The 12967-nt window shown below is 39.7% G+C and overlaps 1 long non-coding RNA gene across 2 annotated transcripts; it reads right to left on the bottom strand.

Annotated features, from left to right (window-relative positions):
• Positions 1-1258: 1258 nt before the first annotated feature.
• On the bottom strand, positions 1259-5654 carry LOC109307315. Of its 2 annotated transcripts, none has more exons than XR_002100231.1 (2): positions 4876-5654; positions 1259-3485 (listed from the first exon to the last, which is right to left on the bottom strand). It is a non-coding gene; the product is annotated as an uncharacterized LOC109307315 (long non-coding RNA). The 2 variants fall into 2 exon arrangements; XR_002100234.1 differs by having other exon boundaries at positions 5555-5654.
• Positions 5655-12967: the final 7313 nt, after the last annotated feature.

The raw sequence follows: 12967 nt of genomic DNA, 5'->3' as shown, positions 1-12967 counted from the left end.
TGACAAAACAAGGAGAAGTGATCTCAAGTTGCAGCAAGGGAAGTTTAGGTTGGACATTAGCAAAAAACTCTCTCACTAGGAGGATGGTGAAGCACTGGAATAGGTTAGCTAGAGAAGTGGTGGAATCTCCATTCTTGGAAGTTTTTTAGGCCTGGCTCAACAAAGCTCTGGCTGGAATGATCTAGTTGGGGATGGTCCTGCTTTGAGCAGGGGGTTCGACTAGATGACCTCCTGAGGTGCCTTCCAACCCTAATTCTTCTGATTCTATGGTTTGTACTACAAATTTCTAAAGTAAGGTGTTATGCAGATGATGAAGATGCTATTTTTCTAACCTTTGGATATGTCTTGAAGATCTTTCCCTATGCTATGCTTGAACAGGAGGTAGTTAGTGATGCTTCTGATGTGAAGTTCAAAGATAGGGATGAAGAAGGGTATTGCTGTCCATACCTTGCAGTGACATGTTCATGTACCCATACTCATAGTGGCAGATCTAATGTTGCTCATCAGAAGGTCTTTGCAGTGAACAAGCCATCCCCACTGAAGAGAATTCTTCCATGTGTGTTCTAGTTACCCAGAAGATTTAAGCTGTGCATGAAGCCGTTGCTCTTGCTGTAGCTTCTGAGTAAACAATTGAGGCCCTCTGTCTATACTTAAATACTGATTTTCCTAGGACAATTAAGGTTTTAACTAATTCGTTGCTTGTCAGGCAGGCCCTTAGAAAATAATGGCATTCATTTCCAGAGCTCCTTTTACTGATAGTTTGACGCAATATCCTGGTAATTAGAAACCTTATGCTTTTGTGAGGCTGAGGAGAAAATCTCCCTGAGCATTCAAATTTTTGGTTTTCTGTCAGATTGTACAGAATATGCTTAACTTCCTTTTGTCATCTGAAGGGTCTATCCTCTAGCTGGGAGTCATGGAAAAAAAATCCTCACATAGCATCTCTCTGAACTTCTCTCGGCTTCCCTTATTGTGGCCAATTAAAGTGAGTTTGTCTAAAGCGGTCTGGCAGATTATAAATCCCTTCTCAAACTGAGAGCATGATCTTGTTGTTATCAAGAGACTCAGTAGGATGGACAACACAGGACAACATTGAACATCTTTTGTCCTGAAATGGCCAATATTTTTAAAGTTGAAGCCATTCTTACAACTAATTCATGATTCTGACTGCCACTTTCTGACAGGGAAGATGTTGAAGTGACTCTTACTTTGTTGTCAGGAGATTTACAATCATCAGGGTCTGGATCAAAGTTCATTCATTGTCCCCCCTCCTCCTCCACCATTCTGTCTCTGAGAAAGTATGAGACTGTTGTTAGGAAGTGCACTCCCTGCATGATATGGACTGATTCAGGAGCACTCGAGGCTTTCCTTAACCTCTTGGAAATGTCATGAGCCCTGTAGAAAAGCACGCACGATACCCCCATAGTATCCTGTCAGGAGTCAGTAAAGCCAAATGACCAAAGGACAGGGCTACCAAATATTATGCAACCCCTATCATAATATGAACTGGAGAAGGTACCATCTGTATATATCTGTACTCTGTGAAACACCTGTATAATGTTTGCATTTGCTCACTCCCTTTCCCAGAAACAGCAATTGATGTAATAGATGAAGTTGTCTGTTATAACCCAATTCCTGTACTTTCTAACATATAACACACCCCAGGATATAATAATGAACCTTTTTGAAAGGCAGAATGAAGAGAAAAACATCTGCCCCTGTAGTAACTGGGCGTGTCTACACATGCCCCCCATGGGGCAGTTATTACTGCATCATCATTTACTACTTGCTTTAGGCAGCACATAGCTATTTTTAGCAGTTACGTCACCACAGGGACCCTCTATACCAAGGTAGCTTGTGGCCACAGCAACATAGCATCTTGTGTAGACATGCCCACTGAGTAGCAGCAGCTGGGTAGCGCCTGCTCATTGTTCAGCTCCCAGTTATGTGCAGCTTTTACTTCCATTTTTGCCTGTAAATGGCAGAAATTGTTCTTACTCTATTTCTGGCATACAATGCATACTGAAATGTCCAGCAGCCATTGGGGGGTGGGGGCGAAGAATGTATGTTGTATGCAAGAAAATACAGCAAATGTCACATTGTAAATTCAGATCTGACGTGGTCAGTACCGTTTACTATAGTCCTTGACATCCTTAAAACAGAAAAGGAGACTACAAACCTCCCAAGTGAGCCTGTTGGGGTCAGAAGGGGTTTGAATATGCTCCACAATCATTTGTCTTCTTCTCCATTAGGAAAGTGGGAGCCTCTAGTTCCCCTGAGCCTTTTGTTTTCTTTTATTACTTTATACTGGGGGTACAGGGATTTTGAAAGCCTTCAGTTCTGATTCTCCCTTCGGATCCAAGTGATTGTACCTAAGCAAACTACCACTGTAGTATACACTGACAGCACTGTGAAGTCAAAGCAGACATCTCGAACGAATACACTTTTTAAAGTAGGGTTACAACCCTTCTTAAGGAACCTGTCTCAGACTATTACCTGAACCCTTAGCTTAGTTTCCTAGGGAGTTTTGCAAACTGATCTCATACGTCTAGGAGAGCTCTGGCATGGTGTTTGGTTTTTACAAATATGAACCATATTTTATGCGTCACAATTCTCCAAAAAACAGAAGCTTGTTTCCCCTCCTCTCTGCCCGTGTCTCTATTTAATAATCCTGTCTGAAAAACAGACTGTAACAGCCTGCAGTAAAAAAAGAAATCATTAAGTGAGAACAACTCATCCTATGTACTGAATGAGCAATGATCCTGTGATCATATGACCATCGTATGTTCACATAGTGTGTGAATACTATAATAGAGTATTTTATGATCACATTTTATGATTATACACAGTAACTGGAGGCTGTATCAACATGTATACAATACATGGATCGAGGGAGCACAAATCATTATACAACCTTAATTTTACCGTTTCTAGTGTCTCACTTCACAACCTTAATATTTAAACCTATCTTGTGTGTGTGTTCATGTACGTATATAATATCTTTATTATCAAATATCAGTTTCTGTCACTATCATATAAATGATATTTTTTCATTTATTAACAAATTCTGATATGTAAGAGGTAATTAGTATAAGAAAGGCACAGCTGGCTGGGGAATATATTAATCTAGGAGCCAAGACACTACCCAGTAGCAAATGAAGGGCAACATCCAGTGGCGAGAGGGGAAAAGGATACACTGATGAGTCTGTATTAAATATTCCCACTTTGTGTGTGTTGCTGTGGCCCACTTGATCCCTCATCACTTGGACATCATCTCCATTGCATTCTTCCACACAGTTGAAACATTGCCTTTTTGTTGAATTTGGCATATGCCTCTAGGTAGGCTACAGAAGATGGGCATGTATGTTTGTTTGCTTTTATTTCCAGTCTTGCCCAAGTCAACAGAACCAGGTAATCCATCACTGCACAGTAGAAAAGAGGCTGGGAAAATAGGTGCCAAAAGTGCTTGTTTAGGTTTGGCTCTCCTGCTCATCAGTTTGGGAAGAACAGAGAGAAAGTCATCAGTTACAATTTGGTATAATGCAGATATATAACTAATCGTCTTACAATGTGAAAACAAGTTATAGATGAATAACCTAGTATATAAACATGGAAATGGAATTTTATAGGGTTCAGTTTTCTTTGAAATAATCAGGCAAAGATCAAAGGATTTGTAGAATTTCTTGAAGATACAGAAGTTGGTAACAGTAGCCAATACACATCTTCCCAGAATGCAGTTCTGTGCATAGCAAAATGCATTCTGTCCTGATTAGATTATACTATTATAGATTGTGAGACACACCACAGTACAGTTAAGGCACTCTGATAGAAATTCTGAAAATAAAAGTTAAAAGAAAGTTTTATAGGAGGCATTAACTGCAGTTGCAAAATGTACCATATCTTCAGATCTTTTGTGATCAGCATTTAAAACAATAGACACTGTTGGGATACAAAGTCAAAGAACATAGAAATACTTTCCAAGAGAAAACTGGTCTTTGTGAAATATTCAATCAGCTGTTGATAAAGTACTCTCAGATTAACTATGTTACTAAGTATAGTAGTTCTGGATTCATGCTAAAGATAGCTGAAGATAAGCAATGTTTTAACAGATTTTTAATGTCACAAATTATTTTTTGCCTGGAGTTACTAACTTGTATTTAAAGAAGAGTTGACATCATAATTCTTCACAGACCGAATAAATAAATAAATAAAAATCCTATGCCGTTTAATTTAAAGGACTACCTTTCCAAGTACTATTATTAATAATTAACCCGATTCCTTCTGGCTCATTTTTCAAGACACTGTAAGGGCTGAATAATATAGGTATTTGAATGGTTCTTTGAATATTTTTATATGGTAGAACAGAGTTGTCCAATGTGCAGCCTGTGGGCCCCAGGCTCCTGCTCACCAGCCACTTCCCCACCACTTCGGTAGCTGAGGCAGCTGGGATTTCCAAGGCTCCCCCTTCCTTTTCTGCTTCTGCAGATGGGGTAGAGCAGGCCTGGGCACAGAGAGTGCTGTGAGCCTGGCAGGGGGAAATCTGGGCTACCTACATCACAAGGGAGGAGGCATGTGCATGCAGCAAGGAGGGAGGCTGTGCTGCTTGTTCTGCTCATAAGGTGGAGAAGAGCCAGACTGCGCACACATAGTGGAAGAAAACCAAGTTGCCTGTGCTGCACATTTGACAGTGGAGAACTCAGGGGTGTATGGCATGCAGGGTGTGCAGCCTCCTGCCACCCAGAAGCAGCTTAGCCCTGAGGTAGAATGCATCTTTCATGGGGTAAGACACTTGGGTTCACCCATACTTCTGTATTTAACTTGGCTGCAATAACTTCCAAGAAATTTGTCTCCACGCAGTGAGAACGTTTTCTTTACTTTGGTTATGTGGCTGCATTTTGGGAATTCAGACAGCTGATATGGTCACAGCAAGCAACAGTATCTAGAGAACAACTATCAAAAGTGACACCAGTAACACAAGGCAATCCACTGTAGGGCAGTTAACCACACAAAGGAACAATCAGTTGACTGGATTAAAGAAGATTAAGAAGGTCCCATGGTCACAGCCATGTGTTACAATCCAATTACAATAAAATATTGCTGTCAAACTTCCAAGTGGGCAGGGGCCACACGCCCCACAAGTCACACCAGTGGGAACTGCATGATGTGCAGACCATACCAGAGCAACTTATGGCCCCCAGGCTTCCACAGTATGGTCATATAGAAGTAACTAAGCTTAAAGCACAAGAGTTTTGTGACAAGTGCTGTGCTGTTCGACCTGACAGCTGACAGGGTGTGACTGAGGCTATGGAAGGAAAAAAAATTACATGCTCCAAAAATGGCCAAAATGTTCCAAAATGGCCCTGGAACCCCACAAGGATCTTCCCAGAGAGGCTGATTTAGAATGGCTGACATGGCGATGTCTGAAATTGCCTACACATACAAACTGGAAGATCAAAAATAAACACAATCAAATGGAGCTATTCTAACAACACAAAGATATGCCAGTGTAGTGAAGTGCAGACTGTGGAGGACCTGGACCTGTTCATTTACTGACTCCTTGATGAGACTCGTACAAAGGAGGACCTCACTGCAGCAATGGGAAGAGCCATTGCTTGTGCACGATTCTGCAAAAAAGTGTCTAGTTTATGACAAGGACGTAAGTACCTTACTGGTAAGGTTCTCTACTTCTGCAAAGATCTGTTTCTGGCATGTTCAGAACTGCTGAACACTTAGGCATCTGAGCTTCCTTTGATGCATAAACTAGGCATTCCTCTTCCCATTATGCCTGCAGGACCTACTGGATAGGACCCTGCAAAAAAAAAAAAAGATTGGAATTCTTTATTTCAAGGCACTAAGAAGTTAGAAGTCTTCTCAGGGTCATGGTGAACAGGAGTTAAATACTAATCTCTTCACATGACAGTACCCTATCTTAGGATATGCTGGAACTACACTGGCCTTCATGTTTCCTGTTGAAGCTGGTCTATCTTCTATAAAATATCTAATTGAAACACAAAAAGAAGGGAAGGGAGTAACTCTATACCTGGATGTTCAAACAGGCACTTGGGAGGTGAAAGCACCAAGTTCAAAGGCATTTACTCTTTAGTTCACTGATTTGAACCAATGTTTCTCACAGTTCAGGAAAATACCTTAACTACAGAATATGGGACACTTGCGTAGATGTATCCCTTGGTCTCTCCGGTTGAAGTTGTCCCACTTAGTATCACATACTTATGTATTCAGGTTCTAGTCCTTGTTCCAATGAAATTTTACAAAATTAAAGAGCATCAATGGGAGAGACAGACAACACCCCAGAATTCCAGAGAGTTGGTAATTAGAGCATTCCCAAGGGAAGCAGGGAGAGATGGTTTCAATTTTCCTCTGGTAAAAGGTGGCCATTCAACCCAGGTCTTCCATGCTCTAGACTACCGAGCCCTAAACAACTGGCCTGTTGGACACCATACAGTCCTCTGCTTTAATTGCAGAAGACAGAAAAAATAATATATTTAGATTTATCTCAAAAGGAATATTTTTGTCCGTACTTTTTTCTCTTTTTTCAATTAAGGAAGTAAAAATAAAAAAGGTTTTACACATTGGATTGAGCTGACCTTTTTTGTTCAGCTGTCAAACCAAAAACCAATTATTTGCTCAGTCCTACACAGGAATCATGACCCTTTTCCCTTCTATAGGGCAACAGGGCATGCCTGTGGTACGAGCTCCTACAGCAGCTATACACAGAAAATTATCCTTACATGTTGGTGTTCCCCTGAGGTCTGTCAAGCTACTTTTACAGCCAGATTATGCTAAAGGTATAGCATAAAATAGCCATATAACACCAAAGAATCTGACTCACTAATTCTACGGCCTGATTCTCAATAACGCTCTGTGTCTTTTCTGCCACCCATTTACACTTACCATGACAGATCCTGATGTGGCTATACCTGAGAATTGGGACAATGTTAAATATACCAATGTTTCAGCAAAAAAACAAAAACAAACAAAAAACCAAACCATAAATACTTTTCTTAACGTCTTTCTCTGGTAGCAATGGATGGTTTAGTTTTATTCCTTAAAAGAATATAGACTTCAGAATACTTATTTGGTGGAGGGTTATATTCAGTTCCTGGTTCTCTTTATGTGAATGCTGCACATTTTGAACACACAGTGTTAATTTCAGCTATTACAGCTCAAAATGATAGTTGTTCTTCATATATTAATATTCTAGTCATACTAAATACTCTGCAGTGAAAGAAAATAAATGGCAAACATAACAAGCACATGACACCTAACAAGAAAATGTGTTCCAACAATAATATATGAGAAAACTAATGTGATAATAATTATGTTAAATAATTATGAAAATCAATTTAAGTTTTGGATGTAAAGAGCTAAGTGCGCCAGCTTTATATTTGTAATAATGAGGAGAATAACTTCAAGTAAGAGCCAAATGAGCGCTATCACAATATTGAGACAGCAAACAACCAGAAAGGGGGTGGGTACTAGAGCTAAATCAGAAACAGAATGTAAGGTACTGAAGGAAACAAACATGAACCATATGGAAAAATATTCACACTGCATTAGTATTTAATTAGATAATATAATGGATAACGACACTTATGCAAGTCATCATAAACTGACAAAGAATCAATGAAAAATGTGCTGCTCATAAAACTGTTTAACCCATATGCATGGAAGTTATAATTTGATCAACCACAAGTTCAGATGCAATTTAAAACTGAAAATAATTATTTTGGGGGTGTGACTTTGCTACTGTATATAGCAAACTATAGATAAGTCGCTATTGAAGATGTTCTTCACTTATAGTATTGAGGAACATTACGGAAAAAACCCCCCACCCACCACACACAATGGATACCTGAGCCAAAAATTGATAAGTCATGCTATTGAAATGGTCAACACCATGTTTTGGACACAAAGCATTTGAGCTGATTACAGGACTTTTCCAGAGCATATTCTTTATTTCCCAAAGCAGAAATAGCATAGTTATGTAGTGCATTTGCAAATCAAAAATGTTTATTTCAAATATGCCATATACAAAGGATTTTTGTGATAAGATCCAGAGAGTAAAGGTGGAATGTTCCATAAATGACATGTATAGAATACAAATGATCAAAAAGTGATATATAGCACCAGCAAAGATGAACTGCCTATAGCAACAGACATATTTCCATGGGCATTTTAAATAGAAGGGGAATGAAGAATAAGCAAGACAGACAAAGTGGGTAAGAAACACTCTGGATGCTCATGAATGAACAAAGAAAAATTCCAAAAAAAATCAAATATACAAGTTCATGAAGTCCAAAGCAGGTGTAATTTACATAAGTGGTGGTTAACATCAGGCAGCTTCACTATTAGTCTTTCAAAGAAATCACTTCTGACTCTCAAGCGAGAAATCTCAACTGTTTTTTAAAATGCAGATGGTGCTTTTCTAATTTTTCTGAGATCATACATAGTTTGCCCAGAATTCACATTTGGCAATCCTAGCTTCAGGGCTCACGTGAAGAGGAAAGTTCATGGTAAAGTTTTCAAATGGTGGGGAAAAAAAAAGTTTCATCTAAAAAATAATTGAGAAAGGAAAAAAAAAAAGTTCCTATTTTTTGTTAAATATCTACCAAGTCTATTCTAAATACATTTATAATCTATAAGGATCTTTTCCATTTTGATTTATCAACTATAAGAACATTCACCTTAAAAACAGATGACATTGACCTGAAAGCATAAAATAAAAATCAAGGAACTGATTAGAATACAACACAGTTCTTAACTGAAACTCTTAGAAGTCGCGCTTTATTGCAGAAAAAAACCCACTGTAATCCAGTTTGTTTTGAAGGATACTTTCAGGCAGCAAACTCTTTTTGGTCACTCCTTTTAGAGTAATTCTAATTCTTCAAACTATGATTTCATATAGTAAAATGATGAATACACTTGTAAAATAGAAAATCATTTGGCACTGAAAGCAAAAGGTGCTTTATGAGAACGAAAGATCTAGGGATCAAGGAGGCAAAGTCAAGTGACAGTGAACATGTTAGTAAAGAAAATTAGAACACAATAAAAAGGTGAAATGAAAAGCAGAAAAAAAGCAGTTTAATCAGTCAGTTTTTACTGACTAAAAGAATACATATTCCATGTAAAAACCATAAATATCTACAACAGTGCTTAATGGGTTATCATGCGGAACTTTATTTAATGAATGTCTAACATACACAAGGATGACAAACAAACAAAAGATTTTTACAATTCAATTTTTTGTTCAACTGAATAGCAAGAGGATCTTAGTCTGATATAATACCATCAGTATACATTTTGTTAAAGGCAAAAATCAGCATGGTAATTATTAGTGCAAAATATACCATTTTCAAAGGGCTTTACAGTAGACTTATACCAATGTAACTATTAAAACAGTTTAAGCATTTTCTTCTCACCGTGCAAACAGACTTCAGAAGGAGGGCAATCTATTAATATCGAAATATGCTACTGGTTTGCATAAGAAAACTTTCAGGTCTAAACGTTGCAAACATATTATGCCATTATGCCCCTGGAAATAATTTAATATAAAATTCACGTGGAGCTGAAGACAGGTTATTTGTGGGAGTTGCCCACACCTCTGAAATCCTCTTTAAAGAAATATGCTTACAAATCTGGCTTTATTTAGAAAGAGCAACAATATATACTTCTTTGCCCAAACCTTTACAAATGATTAAATTACAAATCTGTAAATTCCTAACTGAAAGGTCAGATTAAACACTAAAGCCAGTAGTAGAGAATAGCGTGTTTTAAATTCTTATTTACAATAAACTGATGCAATCAGAATGTTGTTAAAATGTGCCCAGGAATCCTATAGATGGTATTACTGCATTTAACAGTTAGCCTGAATCAGGGATCAGTTAAAACTGAAATACGGTGTTTGATGATGACTACCATTTATTATGACAATTTGTAATATAGTAAATGAGAATATATGGAAGATTTTGTAAGAGGATGTATGATTCCCCCAGTTGCTTGGTGATTACCATAAGTATACTCTAGTTCAAGAGATCTACATACCTACTTGTCAATTGTGACTACAAAGCTTTCCACTCTGAGTGGCAGTAGGAGGCTAATCATCCAATTTATGTAAAATCTATCCTGATTTTGTAGCTCCTGATCTCTTGGATACAAACATACAACTGGTTTACATTACGGAGGTTACCAGTGTTATCTTTACCAGTCTACATACTAGTCCAAAATCTCTATCATTTCTATGCTACTGAAGTATGAAAGTGAGAACCCTTTTGCCAGTTTTTTCCTTTTCTTCAGGTGCTGGAGGTAGTAAAGACTGCCATCAATTTCTCTCTGCTGTTGCTTGCAAATCTCTTACAGGTAAGGCCCTGAACAGTCACTGTAGCTTGTATAAAGGGAGGGGAAAAAATTCCAAATGTGAGGCTGAAGGAAGTGAAGAATAGGACACAGACCGCAGCACTTGGAGTGGCCAGATTAAAGAAGCAGCAACAGAGAGACAATCCTCTCTCACAGCAGTCAGGAGGCTTTGGGGAAGGAAGCAATGCTCCTCTTCTCCTTCCTGCAGTCAGTGCAAAGTACTGGGTGGGGATTTTAACTTTTTCAGAATAAAGAGTATAAAAAATAAAGAATATTGCTTTTATTCAGAGATGAACATTACATAACTTAATCAAAAGGAGCCAACTGAAAGTCACCTTGTTTAGATTTTGGCACCATGTGTGCAAGAGAAAAATTTTATGAAATCTTCTAACATTGGGTTCAAGTGGTGAATGAAACCAGAGCTTCTCCACCTGCTCCAATTGCCTTCTATAAGCAGAAAAAAACTGTAGGACTTAAATACCAAGGGACATTCACCTAAAAAATTAAATCTACAGAGTACACATATATGTGTAATGTGTGTGGTTAATACCGCAGGCCTCGACCTACAAGCTGTTCCACAAAGATGTCTGCTTCTATAGAAGAGCTTGTAGGACCACAACCCCAGATAAAAATTAAAGCTCTGCATCATTTTGCACCATCTTTGCTGTTTCCTTCTTGTAATTCACTCCCCTAACAGTAACATTTTCCATTTTTTATTTCACTCTTTATTGCATAGTCCACGTCCCTTCTGATTCTGAAGTATACCCTTGCACTTGGGTTTCAGAAACTGCAGGCAAATATTAAACAAATGCAAAGAAATCTGTGAGATGTGAATTAATTTCTATTACAGGATCTATAACCCATCTTTAAAAAAGCTAGGAGGGCAGGTCCAGGTCCATAGCTGGTGCAAGTCAACTGAAGCCAAGACAATTTACACTAGCTAAATACTGAATTTAAATGTGGATCTTAAACTTCAGTTTCATTAGCATGAACATATACATGATCCTGACATGTGCACATATATGAGGGCTGCAGTTCTGTGCACATGAACCCCTAAAAGTGTAACTCACACATTTTAAAACATAGGCCTGTATAGTACAGATACAGTGACGTCATTTTGCATGGATCAGTCACAACAGATTTTATAAATTTGTGTAATTCCACTTTTTTCCAGTCTCAGGTATATTTTTAAGTAACAAAACATCACTTCAGTTAAAAAACAAAACAAAAACACAACTGCTCAATTGCTACTAGTATGGTAAAGTGTATACACGTCCTGCTTATCTTTCACTCAAGAAAAATATTCAGAATACTTACTAGTTTGAAACATTTCCATCTTATCTTTTATTTTTCTGCCTTTGTTTAATGGGCAGGTATCTGCCCATGCAGATCTCACTGAAGAACTGGGTTCTTCAAGCTTCAAAATAACTTGCTCGAGTTAAGCACCTGTAATTGTTATAGACTTCTTCAGAAGCTGCACATGCTTAGTATCTCTGATGTTGAAGAGGTCCTTTTCCTCCTACCATTTGACAACATTTCTATCAGTTCAAGTCATACAGTACAGTACATGCACATGTAGAAGCTCTAAATGCCCCTACATTAGCATTTTTCCAATGGTTTTAAAATCTAACACAAATACTAACATCTTCATTGACATTTACTGTGCCTTGCTTAAACGCAGTCATTCCCCCAAGAGTTGAAAAGCCCTAAGCACTATTGAACTGTTCCCAAGCAGGAGAACCAGGATATTAGCACAGCTAGGGACAAGTGCGAAACCCACTGGACACCTTCAGGGGTCCTAAGCGGAGTACAAGGTGAAAAGACAGCATATGGCAAAAATGCTCCAGCATCAAGTGTGCAGGGCCTGCAGGTTTGATCACTTCAAGCTCAAGATTTTATCATTAAAAGGAGGGGAGTCTTTCATTTTTGTTTTCAAATGACTTAAAAAATAAGATTCATTTAGTTTTTGGGGGGGTGTTCTGTCGGTGGTAAGAGAAAAAAGTTTGCACACACACACACACACACACACACACACGCAGGCAGTCACACTCACACAGCCCACAGGTCCGGGCTGGCCCCCGGAACAGGCGTCGCACGGGGGAGGCGCAGCTTCTCCTCGCGATTCCCTTCTCGGGCGGCACCCGCAGGCGGTATCGCAGCGCCCCGCGCCGTCCCCCTCGGGGCCACCTGTCCCTGTCCGTGTCCGTGTCAGTGCCCGTCCGCGCCAGCTGCCGCGTCCCCCGAGCAGGTGGCGGCGCCGCGGGGCAGAGGCAGCACCTGCAAGCGGCTCAGATCGGCCCGGCCCGGCCCAGGAGCAAACGGAACGGGGCCCGGCCCCACCGCTCCCGGGGGCCCCTCTCCTCTCCTTTCCTCTCCTCTCCTCTCCAGACCGCACACGCACCCCCGCCCAGACCCCAGCAGTACCTGCGGGCAGCCCTTTTCCCTCGGCCCGGTTCAAACGCGCTGCCGTAAAGCGCCCGTCGCCCCTGGCAACAAGGTTCCGGCCGCGCCGCGCGCTAGGTGTGGGAAGGTGATGTAAAAGTAAAACCACCCAGTGTCGTAAACCAGGTCCGGGGGGGAGGGGAGGGGAGGG

The sequence above is a fragment of the Crocodylus porosus genome, unplaced genomic scaffold, assembly GCF_001723895.1.
Source record: "Crocodylus porosus isolate Cpor-Errol unplaced genomic scaffold, CroPor_comp1, whole genome shotgun sequence".
In the NCBI taxonomy this organism is placed as follows: Eukaryota; Metazoa; Chordata; order Crocodylia; family Crocodylidae; genus Crocodylus; species Crocodylus porosus.
Note: the sequence above shows the minus strand (reverse complement) of the source record. Positions and strands in the feature narration are given on the sequence as shown.